General features: G+C 40.1%; 1 pseudogene; it reads left to right on the top strand.

The window, feature by feature from the left end:
• The first annotated feature begins 9309 nt into the window (after nucleotides 1-9309).
• On the top strand, nucleotides 9310-10036 carry LOC112914249 (prefoldin subunit 1 pseudogene; annotated as a pseudogene).
• The last annotated feature ends 1138 nt before the right edge of the window (nucleotides 10037-11174 follow it).

Below are 11174 nucleotides of genomic sequence, written 5' to 3'. Positions count from 1 at the left end.
GGGCAACTTTCCAATTTTTGAGGACCTCACTGATGGTACATGGTGTATCTGTGTGATACTCTTCCCAGTACAGCTATTGGATCATTTGTGTAGACATCCTTTCAATGATCTGGCAGTGTGTTTCTAAGAGCTTATTCACAATCAGCATTTTGTTATCCACTCTTTGATTTAAATTCTTGTTTGTTCGTTTGTTGTTTTGTAAAGGTTTTATTTGACAGAGAAAGAATCAGAGAGCACAAAGCAGGGGGAGCCGCAGGCAGAGGGAGAGGGAGAAGCCAACTCCCTGCTGAGCATGGAGCCTGATGCAGGGCTCGATCCCAGGACTCTGGATCATGACCTGAGCCGAAAGCAGATGCTTAGTTGACTGAGCCACTCAGGAGACCCTTTGATTTAAATTCTTAAAATAAGAAGGGAAATATATGGTTAACTCTATTTTTAGAAGCGAATGAAGTGGATATTCTATTACAGTTTCAGCTTGTAATTTCCACATCACATAGATAGTATACATTCAGAAACCATACCTACTCATAGTTTAGGTTTGGAGGTTTGATTCTTCCCAGAAACGTTTTCTTCATTGAGAGCCATAGGGGAGGGTGCCTGGATGGCTCAGTCAGTTAAGCATCTGCCTTCGGCTCAGGTCATGATCCAGGGTGCTACGATCAAGTTCTACATTAGGCTCCCTGCTCAGCAGGGAGTCTGCTTCTCCCTCTGCCCCTCTTCCCTGCTTATGATCTCTTTCTCTCTCATGCTCTCTCTCTCAAATAAATAAACAAACAAATAAATAAAGCCTTAAAAACAACAAAAATCGAGAGAACCATTGGGGATAGGCTTCCTTGCTACTTCTCTCTGTTCTACTGGAAAGAATTCTTCTAGCTCCCTTCTCACAGATTTGGTGGTTTCCCTGTCTTGTCTTTCTTTATGTGAACATCTCATTTTCAGCTCCCTCTTTCCTCTAGACTACGACATATGTTTAGTTCTTTGGAGGCATTACAGCCTCTGTTCTGAGCCTCACATGTAGCACTTTCCTAGATTGTCAAGGGTGCTGGGAATTCTTTCTTTTGATTTACACTATGGGTTTTTTGGGTTTTGTTTGTGTGTTTTTGTGTGTGTGTGTGTGTTTTGTTTTGTGACAGACATAGTGAGAGTAGGAGCGAGGGGAAGGAGAAGCAGCACCCCCAGCTGAGCAGGGAGCCAGACACAGGGCTCGATCCCAGGACCCTGTATCATGATCTGAGCTGAAGGCAGACACTTAACTGACTGAGTCACCCAGGCACCACCTTGTTCATTTATTTTTGCTGTTGTTAGAGTTTATCCAACTATATATACTTACCTGTGCTTATCAAGTCTCTTTCTCAATAGATGATAGATAGATAGATAGATAGATAGATAGATAGATAGCAGGAGGATTAATATCAACTCAGTTAACTTTAGTACAGAACAAGAAGTTTCATTTTATTTTACTATGTTTTTTTTTTTTTTTTTTTTACTATGTTTTTTTTTAAAGATTTTATTTATTTGACAGAGAGAGAGAGTGTGTGCGCACATGAGCAGGGGCAAGTGGGAGAAGCAGGCTCCCTGCTGAGCAGAGAGCCCATTTGAGCCTCCATCCCAGGATCCTGGCATCACAACCTGAGCTGAAGGCAGATGTTTAATCCACTGAGCCACCAAGGTAGCCCTATTTGATTTTCTATATCAAAGTAATTCTGGTTTGAGCCCTCATTTGCTAGGGTTATAAGATGCCCAGTGTGAGGTTTTTAAAATTTTATATTAATTTACTTCTTTTAAAAGATTTTATTTTTCAGTAATCTCTACACTCAATGTGGGGCTTACACTCACAACCCTGAGATCAACAGTTAGATGCTCTTCTGACGGAGCCAGCTGGACACCCCCCAACATCAGTCTTTAAGTAGGAGTTGCCTACTACGTTTGCATTTCTACAATTGCATAAGAGCTGCCAGATGCTTGCACAGTTGGGAAAACTTGGGGAAAGACCGCTGGTACTAGGTCAATCATAATCATCAGTGACCTGGGGATCCCTGGGTGGCTCAGTGGTTTAATGCCTGCCTTTGGCCCAGGGCCCGATCCTGGAGTCCTGGGATCAATTCCCGTGTCGGGCTCCCGGCATGGAGCCTGCTTCTCCCTCTGCCTATGTCTCTTCCTCTCTGTGTCTCGTGAATAAATAAATAAAATCTTAAAAAAAAAAAAAAAAAAAGTCCTACTATATATCTCCTTGTAAATCTGGGCACAGATCACTGCAACTTTGGGAACCTACTATTTCCATAAGCCTTTTCAATCTAAGGACCCACCTCTTGGTGAAAATGGTGAAGACATTTGAAAATGTGGTTATCTTAATGACTTGAGGATGCTATTGTTATTTAGTGCCTAGAAACCAGGAATACCTGAGAAAGCTTGCACCAAAACGCCACTTGACTTCTCTTTGGAAAGCACGGTCTATTCTGTTCATCTCTGGGATGATTTAGTTTAGTCCCCTTTGAAGGAACTAAATGTAAATTTTTGTTTGCTTCAGGGCACCTGGCTGGCTGGCTGGCTGAGTTGGTAAAACACGCAACTCTTGATCTCGGGGTCTTGAGCTCAAGCGCCACATTGGGTGTAGAGCTCACTTAAAAACAGGAATTTATTTCTCACAGTTCTGGAGGTTGGAAGTCCAACACTAAGATTCTAGCTGATTTGGTTCCTCTTAAGAGCCCTCTGCCTGGCTTGCAGATAGTCACCTTCTCACTGTGTTCTGGTCTCTCTTCTTTTTTTCTTTCCTTTCCTCCCCCCCCCCTTTTCTTTTTCTTATAGGGACATTAATACTATCATGGGAGACTAATTGTCATGACCTTATCCAAATCTAATAACCTCACTAAAGCCCCACTTCCAAATACCATCACACTGGAGGGTGGGGGTGGGGGTGAGGGTGGTCAGGGCTTTTACATATTAATTGGAGAGAGGGAATCACAAACATTTATTCTATGTTACTAGGTGTAAGGAGCTCAGACACATAAATACCGTGTCAGGTTTCCTTTCATGTAGAGGGAGGAGAAATATATTACTTTTTTTTTTTTTAACTTTAAAAGATTCTTTATTTCCTGGGGCACCTGGCTGGTTCAGTAGAGCATGTGACTCTTGATCTCAGGGTTGTGAGTTCAAGCCCCACACTGGGCATAGAGCTTACTTAAAAAAATAAAGTTAAATTAAAGATTATTTATTTCCTAATTCAGAGGCTTAAATGTACCTTTTAGGTCCTTTTATTTATTTTTAAGTTTTATTTTTATTTAGGTAATCTCTACATGAATTGTGGGGCTGGAATTCACAACCTCGAGATCAAGGGTTGCATGCTCCTCCAACTGAACCAGTCAAGTGTCCCAGATCCTTTTATACTTTGCTCCTCTTTATTTGATTTTTTAAGATTTATTTATAGTTTTTTTAAATTTTAGCTTTACTGAGATATAATGAACATATAACATTGTTTAAATGTAGACATACAAGGTGTTGATTTGATATACTTACATACTGCATAAGATTATTACCATCATAGAGTCAAATAACGGTTCTATCATATCACATAATTACCATTTCTTTTTTGTGGTAAGAACATTTAAGATTTACCATCTTAGCAACTTTCAAATAAGTAATGCAGTATTATTCATTATAATTACCATACAACATACTAGATCCCCAGAACTTATTCATCTTAGAACTGAAAGTTGTACCCTTGATCAACATCTTTCCATTAACAAAGTTTAACAGGTTAATACTACTTAATGTGAATAAAGCTATGAGTGAACAGATATATAGTTATCCCCTGCTTTTCACAGGTTCTCATTATGCCACCTTGCTTATACAGAAGACCTACATTAGTACATGTTTTCACTAACCAAAGAAAATCCAAAGAAGATTTTCACTTTCACACACACACACAAAAGGCAAAAAGCAAAAATAGTGTTTAGCATTTGTTTTGCAGAGAGCATACACAGGGAGCAATGAGAATGGCTCCACCACACTCTTTCCTTGAGAATCACACCCAGCATGTCGGTAACCTGCCATAGACATGAGCTGTGTCTGTAAGCATCTGTGCTCTGCCTCAATTTATTTTGTGCATCTGTCGGCAGGATGTGTGCTGAAATATCAGAAAAGACTACAAGAAGTTATTTTGGGGGAGGGGGTCTGGGAATGATAAAAAGTTTTTCCCGTATAAATTAATGGTAATAAAAAAATAAAAAAATAATAAATTAATGGTAATTGCTTCTTTGCTTTATGCCATTTTTGCTTAAGAAAGTTTCATTGGACTGCTCTACTTACAGGAGTGGGGGAAGCCTGATATATTGTTGGAAGAGAAATGAAATCAGTACTATTAGAAAACAATCTGGCAAAATATATCAAAATGGCAAACTTGTATTTCCCGGTGTAAAAATTTCATTTACACTATATTCTGTAATTATTCTGTATATTAGTTCTTAATATTACAGGTACAATGAGCTCAATTATCTCAGATTTTAAGGTCAAATGGATATAGAGTCTGTGGCCCAAGCAAAGTATTATACGTTTTTCTCTCTATCCCAAGTTACAGTTGGTTCCTTCTAAAGGCTAAACGTTGGCATTATCAGGCCTTTAGAGACTCAGAACTTCTATTAAAAAATGATAGTCTGTCTTGAATTTCCCCCTAAAATATTTTTCTTTCATGAGACATTATTAAAATGAGACAGAAAGAATGCAGGACTAAACAAGTTTTGTTGCACTGATGATGCATTGATGATGATTACAGAGACATGTCCAGGTGGTTTTAGGTTGTTTCAGGGAAACATGCTGGGTCCAGATTCTACTCCTCAGATTTGTATGTTTGAGAATTAAAATTTACCAGTTCACTCAAGCAATGATAGGGACTGGGAAACTACCCATCTTCCAAGGGGCTTATATACATAAAGTAGAATGCTAGTTTCATAACTCACAGTAGGATATATATACCAAGGATGATAATTAGACCTGAAGCTTTCTTTACAAAACACCATCTCTTGTTTAGAAATAGAGGAAGCCTCCATCTTATCCCCACCCACACCTTTCTCATTTTTCTTTCCTGATTTTTTTCTTTCTTGTGGTTATGTACTTAGAAGATCAATTTGTAAGTCAGAAGGCTGCTCAATAAGCACAAAATTAAAGCAAATAGAACTAGATGATTTGGAAGGAATTTCTAGCAAACTGAAGACAATCTGTGAATTGATCTTCCATATTTTATAGGAATTTCTTTTTAAAACGCTGGACTATGAGTCAATAATCAGAACACTCTTTCTCTTTCCAGTGAAAGCGAAATATAGGCACAGATACACAGTTGACCCTGACCTGCATGGGCCATGGGTCCACTTGTATTTATATATATATATATTTTTGATAAATACAGTACTGTAAATGTAGTTTCTCTTATGATTTTCTTTTATTTTTTTAAATATTTTATTTATTCATTCATGAGACACAGAGAGAGAGGCAAGAGACAGAGGCAGAGGTAAGGAAAAGCAGGCTTCATGTAAGGAGCCTGATGCAGGACTCGACCCCCAGACTCCGGGATCATGCTGTGACCCAAAGGCAGATGCTCAACTACTGAGCCACACAGGCGTACCTCTTATGATTTTCTTAATAACATTTTCTTTGACTTACTTTATTGTAATAATAAAGTATATGACACATATATCATACAAAATGTATGCTAATCAACTGCTTATGTTATCAAGAAAGCTTCTGATCAATGGTAGGTTATTAGCAGTTAAGTTTCTGGGGAGTCAAAGGTTATATGTGGATTTTCAGCTGCACAGGGCCCAGCATGGCTAACCCCCATGAAAGAGGACCAGTTGTCACCTTAACTGACTCCATTTTGACCTTAGTCTGTACACTCTGATTAAGTGCTTCATTCTGACTTATTTTTTTACATTTATTTATTTTTAAATATTTTATTTATTTATTCATGAGAGACACAGAGAGAGGGAGGCAGAGACATAGGCAGAGGGAGGGGCAGGCTCCCTGTAGAGAGCCCGATGTGGGACTCCATCCGGGACTCTGGGTCCACTTCCTGAGCAGAAAGAAGGCAGATGCCCAACCACTGAACCACCCAAGTGTCTTTCTTTCTTTCTCTTTTCTTTCTTTCTTTCTTTTCTTTTTCTTTCTTTCTTTCTTTCTTTCTTTCTTTCTTTCTTTCTTTCTTTCCTTTCTTTCCTTTCTTTCTCTTTATTTCTTTCTTCTTTCTTTTCTTCCTTTCTTTCCTTTCCTTTCCTTCCTTCTTTCCTTCCTTCCTTCCTTCCTTCCTTCCTTCCTTCCTTCCTTCCTTCCTTCTTTTCTTTCTTTCTTTCTTTTTCTCCATACCCAACATGGGGTTTGAACTCTAGGACTTGAGAGCAAGAGCTACATGCTCTTTTCACTGAGCCAGCCAGGCACCCCTCTGGCTTATACTTTAACTCAGGCAAAAGACCCAAGAGGTGAAGCATACTGTGATGGGAACCAAGCAATCCCTTGAGTAGTAAGTGCTGCCCTGATGCCAGCAAGACCCCTCATGATTGACCCCAAGACAATGGTCAACCTGACCTTTACTGCCCACCTGTATGTACTCATTGACCTTTGTCCCACATTTTCCTTATATAAAAATAGAAATATTTTCAGAACTTTGAAGACAGTTCTTGGAACACTAGTCCTCTGTCTTCCCAGTGTTGTCTCACTGAAATCAATCCCTCTCTTATTTCACCACCATTCGTCTCTCTACCTTTGGATTTTGTCAGTGATGGCTAAACGTGGTCTGTTTGGAAGCCAGGAGCCAGGTGCTCCTGCACTCCTGCATCCAGTTACACCAGATTGACCCAGGCTCAACTGTAGTTAAATAAAACCAGGCTAAATGATTTCCCTTTGTCTGCCCAATATTGATAGCACATATGTACTTTTCAAAATAAAGTAAAACACTACTAGAAAGAGGGTGAACATTTTTCTTCATCGTGGAATGAAGTTAGGCAATGTGTTCCATGAATGGGAGGTTTACGCAAAACATTCTAAAAGCAAAAGGAGCCATAAGACTGAAGAAAAAAGACTGACAAGTCTAGCTTGACAAGAAATGGTTTATTAAGGAGACTTGAGGAAAGAAGCGCATCTTTGGTGGCAGCAAGACAAGTAGATGTCTGCAACTCCACCTCCTGTAGGACATGTTTATATAGTCTAGGGGCTGAGGAGTATATGCTGGGGGACCAGCTGGGGACCCAGGACGACCACCCAGGAGAAGAATGTTAGGAATAGGTGTGTGTCATATCTCCAGAGCAGATCCAAGACATTTTGTCCTGACAGTGTAGTTAAGGGTGTGGTTAATAAAAGGAAAGAATAGTCGGGTGGTGGTGGTGGTGGGGATTGATATACCCAAAGAAGGTTCGGTCACAGAATGCAAAGCTTAGAAAGAACTCCCAATAATGTACTCCACTGTGCCTATGACTTTCAAGGACTGGGATCTTTTCTGAAGACCTTAGAATGAAGAATTGGTCTCAGGACCTAATGTTTAACTTAAAGCAAATATGACTTTAACATAAAATATTATTAGCCGTCAGCATCTTTTTCCAAACGTTTGAAATCGTTGCCAGTAACTTGCTGAACTGATCCTATTACTATATCAATAGGGTACCTGTTTATCTGAAAATAAAATGACTGGCAAGGCGAAAATTTGTCCCATGCTGTGCAGTGATCTAATTAACAGGTAGGTTTATTCAGTCTTTTTTTTTTTTTTTTTTTTAAGATTCTATTTATTTATTCATGAGAGATACACAGAGAGAGGCAGAGACACAGGCAGAGGGAGAAGCAGGCTCCATGCAGGGAGCCCGACATGGGACTAGATCCCAAGACTCCAGCCCAAGATGACACCCCGAACTGAAGGCAGATGCCCAACCACTGAGCCACCCAGGCATCTCAATTTATGCAGTCTTAACTGTTACAAATGTGTACTATTGTAACACTTTAGGTTTTCACCCTAAAATACATAAGTCTATTGTACAAGTGAATTTATTTGGTAATAAAAAATATTTAAAACCACAGTGGACTCTGAAGTGTCTAATCACCTAACTCCTAGGTAATTGTATGATTCGACTGTAATAATTACTATTTGATACTCTTTTCTTCTGTCCCTTGAAATATCTATGATAGGATGTTGGTAAATGGTTCTTTAAAAATAAAAAAAACTCTAGGGGGCACATGGGTGGCTCAATTGGTTGAGTGTCCATCTCTTGGTTTCACTTGGGTCATGATCTCAGGGTTGTGAGATTGAGCCTCATGCCAGGCTCAGCGGAGTCATCTTGAGTGAGATTCTCTGTCTCTTTGCCTCCCCTTGCGTATGCGCATGCACACTCTCTAAAAAACAGCAAAATAAAAAACAAAAACAAAAAAAAAAACCTTTGGATTAAAAGGAAAACTGAACTCCTTCTGTATTTTTGTTACTACTAAATTTTGTTCTACTACTAACTGAATGGAAAACCACCTGTATGTATTCCTATTGGGTTGCAATTATGCCCTCAAGCTTAATTTATAATATTCTACTTAATAAAAAGTTTATTAAAGATGAATTTCTGGGACGCCTGCGTGGCTCAGCGGTTGAGCATCTGCCTGTGGCTCAGGGCGTGATCCTGCAGTCCCGGAATCAAATCCCACATCAGGCTTCCTGCATGGAGCCTGCTTCTCCCTCTGCCTTGCCTCTCTCTCTCTAATTTCCTGAATAAATAAAATAAAAAATATTTTTTTAAAAAGATGAATTTCAATAATCAAAAAATAAATGTATTTAAAAACTAGAATTTTGTGACATGTATCAGCAATGCAGAACAAAGTAGTAAAAGGTATAATGTAACTTCTTTAAAATTTGAAACATCTTAAAAATATTTTATGTTTCATGGGGTGCCTGGTTGGCTCAGTTGGTTAAGTCTCTGCCTCTGGATTGAATCCTAGGGTCTATCCACTACTCCCTCCCCCTCAGCTCTTCTCCCTTGCTGTGCTCTCACTTGCTTACTCAAATAAATAAAATCTTTATAAAAAATATATCATGTTTTAGATACTATGCCAATATTTAGCATACTGGTTTTGATGGTGGATATTTAGTAGCACCATGCTTTAAATAATTTTGTCTAAGAAATGAAGTTTCTTTTTTAATTCTTTCTGTATTTTTGTATGTAGGCTCCACAGCAGTGTGGACCTCAATTCGAGGCTTGAACTCACAACCCTGAGCTCAAGACCAGAGCTGAGACCAGGAGTTGGATATTTAACCAGTGGAGTCATCCAGACACCTATCAGTCTATTGTAAAGAAAAGTCGTTCCAGAACCAAGATGGCGGCTCCTGTGGATCTGGAGTTGAAGAAGGCCTTCACAGAACTTCAAGCCAAAGTTATTGACACTCAACAGAAGGTGAAGCTTGCAGACATACAGATTGAACAGCTAAACAGAACGAAAAAGCACGCACATCTTACAGATACAGAGATTATGACTTTGGTAGATGAGACTAACATGTATGAAGGTGTAGGAAGAATGTTTATTCTTCAGTCCAAGGAGGTAATTCACAGTCAGCTGTTAGAGAAACAGAAAATAGCAGAACAAAAAATTAAAGAACTAGAACAGAAAAAATCCTACCTGGAGCGGAGTGTGAAGGAAGCTGAGGACAACATCCGGGAGATGCTGATGGCATGAAGGGCACAATAGGAAATCTCCAGCCGAAGCTTCCTGCCCCCTCCCATTCCTGGCAAGGGCAGGTGGGGGGCCCACGTGGAGAAACTTCTCTTCTACCCGGGTGGACTTTTTATTTGGATGATCTCATAACCCTGTGTTTTCTACTTCACCATGATACCCTTTCAGACCCCAGTTCTGTATTTTTTATCCTGGCTCTGTCTGCCACCCCTGTCCAGAACACTTTTCTCCCTGGGGGTGAGTCACAAACTCCCAGGAGAGGGAGATGGGAGCCATACAGATAGGGGAGCTCTGCCCAAGCCTATGAACTAGTTATGCTCCTTAGACCAATAAAAGGCATGTGTTCCACCCCCCCAAAAAAAAAGTCGTTCCATTTTGAGGTTTTTGTGTCCCACCCCCAAATAATAAATTTACTTTGCCCTGTACAAAATAATAGATTTTTAAAAAAATATTTATTCATTATTCATTTATGATAGGCATAGAGAGAGAGAGGCAGAGACATAGGCAGAGGGAGAAGCAGGCTCCATGCCGGAAGCCCGACGCGGGACCTGATCCCGGGACTCCAGGATCGCGCCCCAGGCCAAACGCAGGCGCTAAACCGCTGAGCCATCCAGGGATCCCCATAATTGTAGAATTAAAAAAATTTTTTTTGTAAAGAAATCTTTCCACACAGGGTGGGGCTCAAACGTACAACCCTATGATCAAGAGTTGGATGCTCCACCAACTGAGCCAGCCAGACCCCCTTGTTCAAATTTATTTAACAAGCATTTTCTGTGTGAGCCACCATGCCAAGCACTGTGCATACTGCATCTCATTTAAAGTTCGTAACTCACAGGCCCATTATCATCCTGACTTTACAGTTGGGTCAGTCAGGGACATTGGTGGGGCCCTCTGTTGATAAGAGCTGGGGCTGGGAGCTCGCCAGCTCTTTCTGCAGCAAAGCTTAAGGCCACTACATACGTACCAGGGCCGTACCCTCTTTAGACCTGAGGTCTGACGATTACATTTGGAGATGTATTTATAATACTCCCTGGATTAGAATTCTGGGTCAATTTTCCAATGCCAAGTTTCTCAATCTTTCCTGACAGGTTTTGTTGAATTCCTGCACAAATTGTGCCCAACTTAGTTGCAGATTAAAGCAGGACTAGATACTAAAATTGGCCCTCACCCAACAGCTGTGAGTGAATGCCATCGTGATTTGAATGCCAACTATATGCAAGTGAAATATGTTTGCTACAAGATTTAGGCTTTTAAAATTTGTTAGTTGTTAAGTAAGCTCTACACCCAATGTGGGGCTTGACTTCGTAAACCCGAGATCAATAGTAGTATGCTCTATTGATGGAGTCAGCCAGGCATCCCCGATATTTAGTGGTTTGAGGTGGATAACTGAAGACTGGTGTGGCCCAGTTCAGGTCGTTTACTCTTTGGTCATGACTGAAAACTTAATATGTCCCTAAACAGAGGTCCATTTCATTTTACTTGCTTGTTCTGAATAG

This window comes from Vulpes vulpes, chromosome 1, assembly GCF_048418805.1.
Source record: "Vulpes vulpes isolate BD-2025 chromosome 1, VulVul3, whole genome shotgun sequence".
NCBI lineage: Eukaryota > Metazoa > Chordata > Mammalia > Carnivora > Canidae > Vulpes > Vulpes vulpes.
Note: the sequence above shows the minus strand (reverse complement) of the source record. Positions and strands in the feature narration are given on the sequence as shown.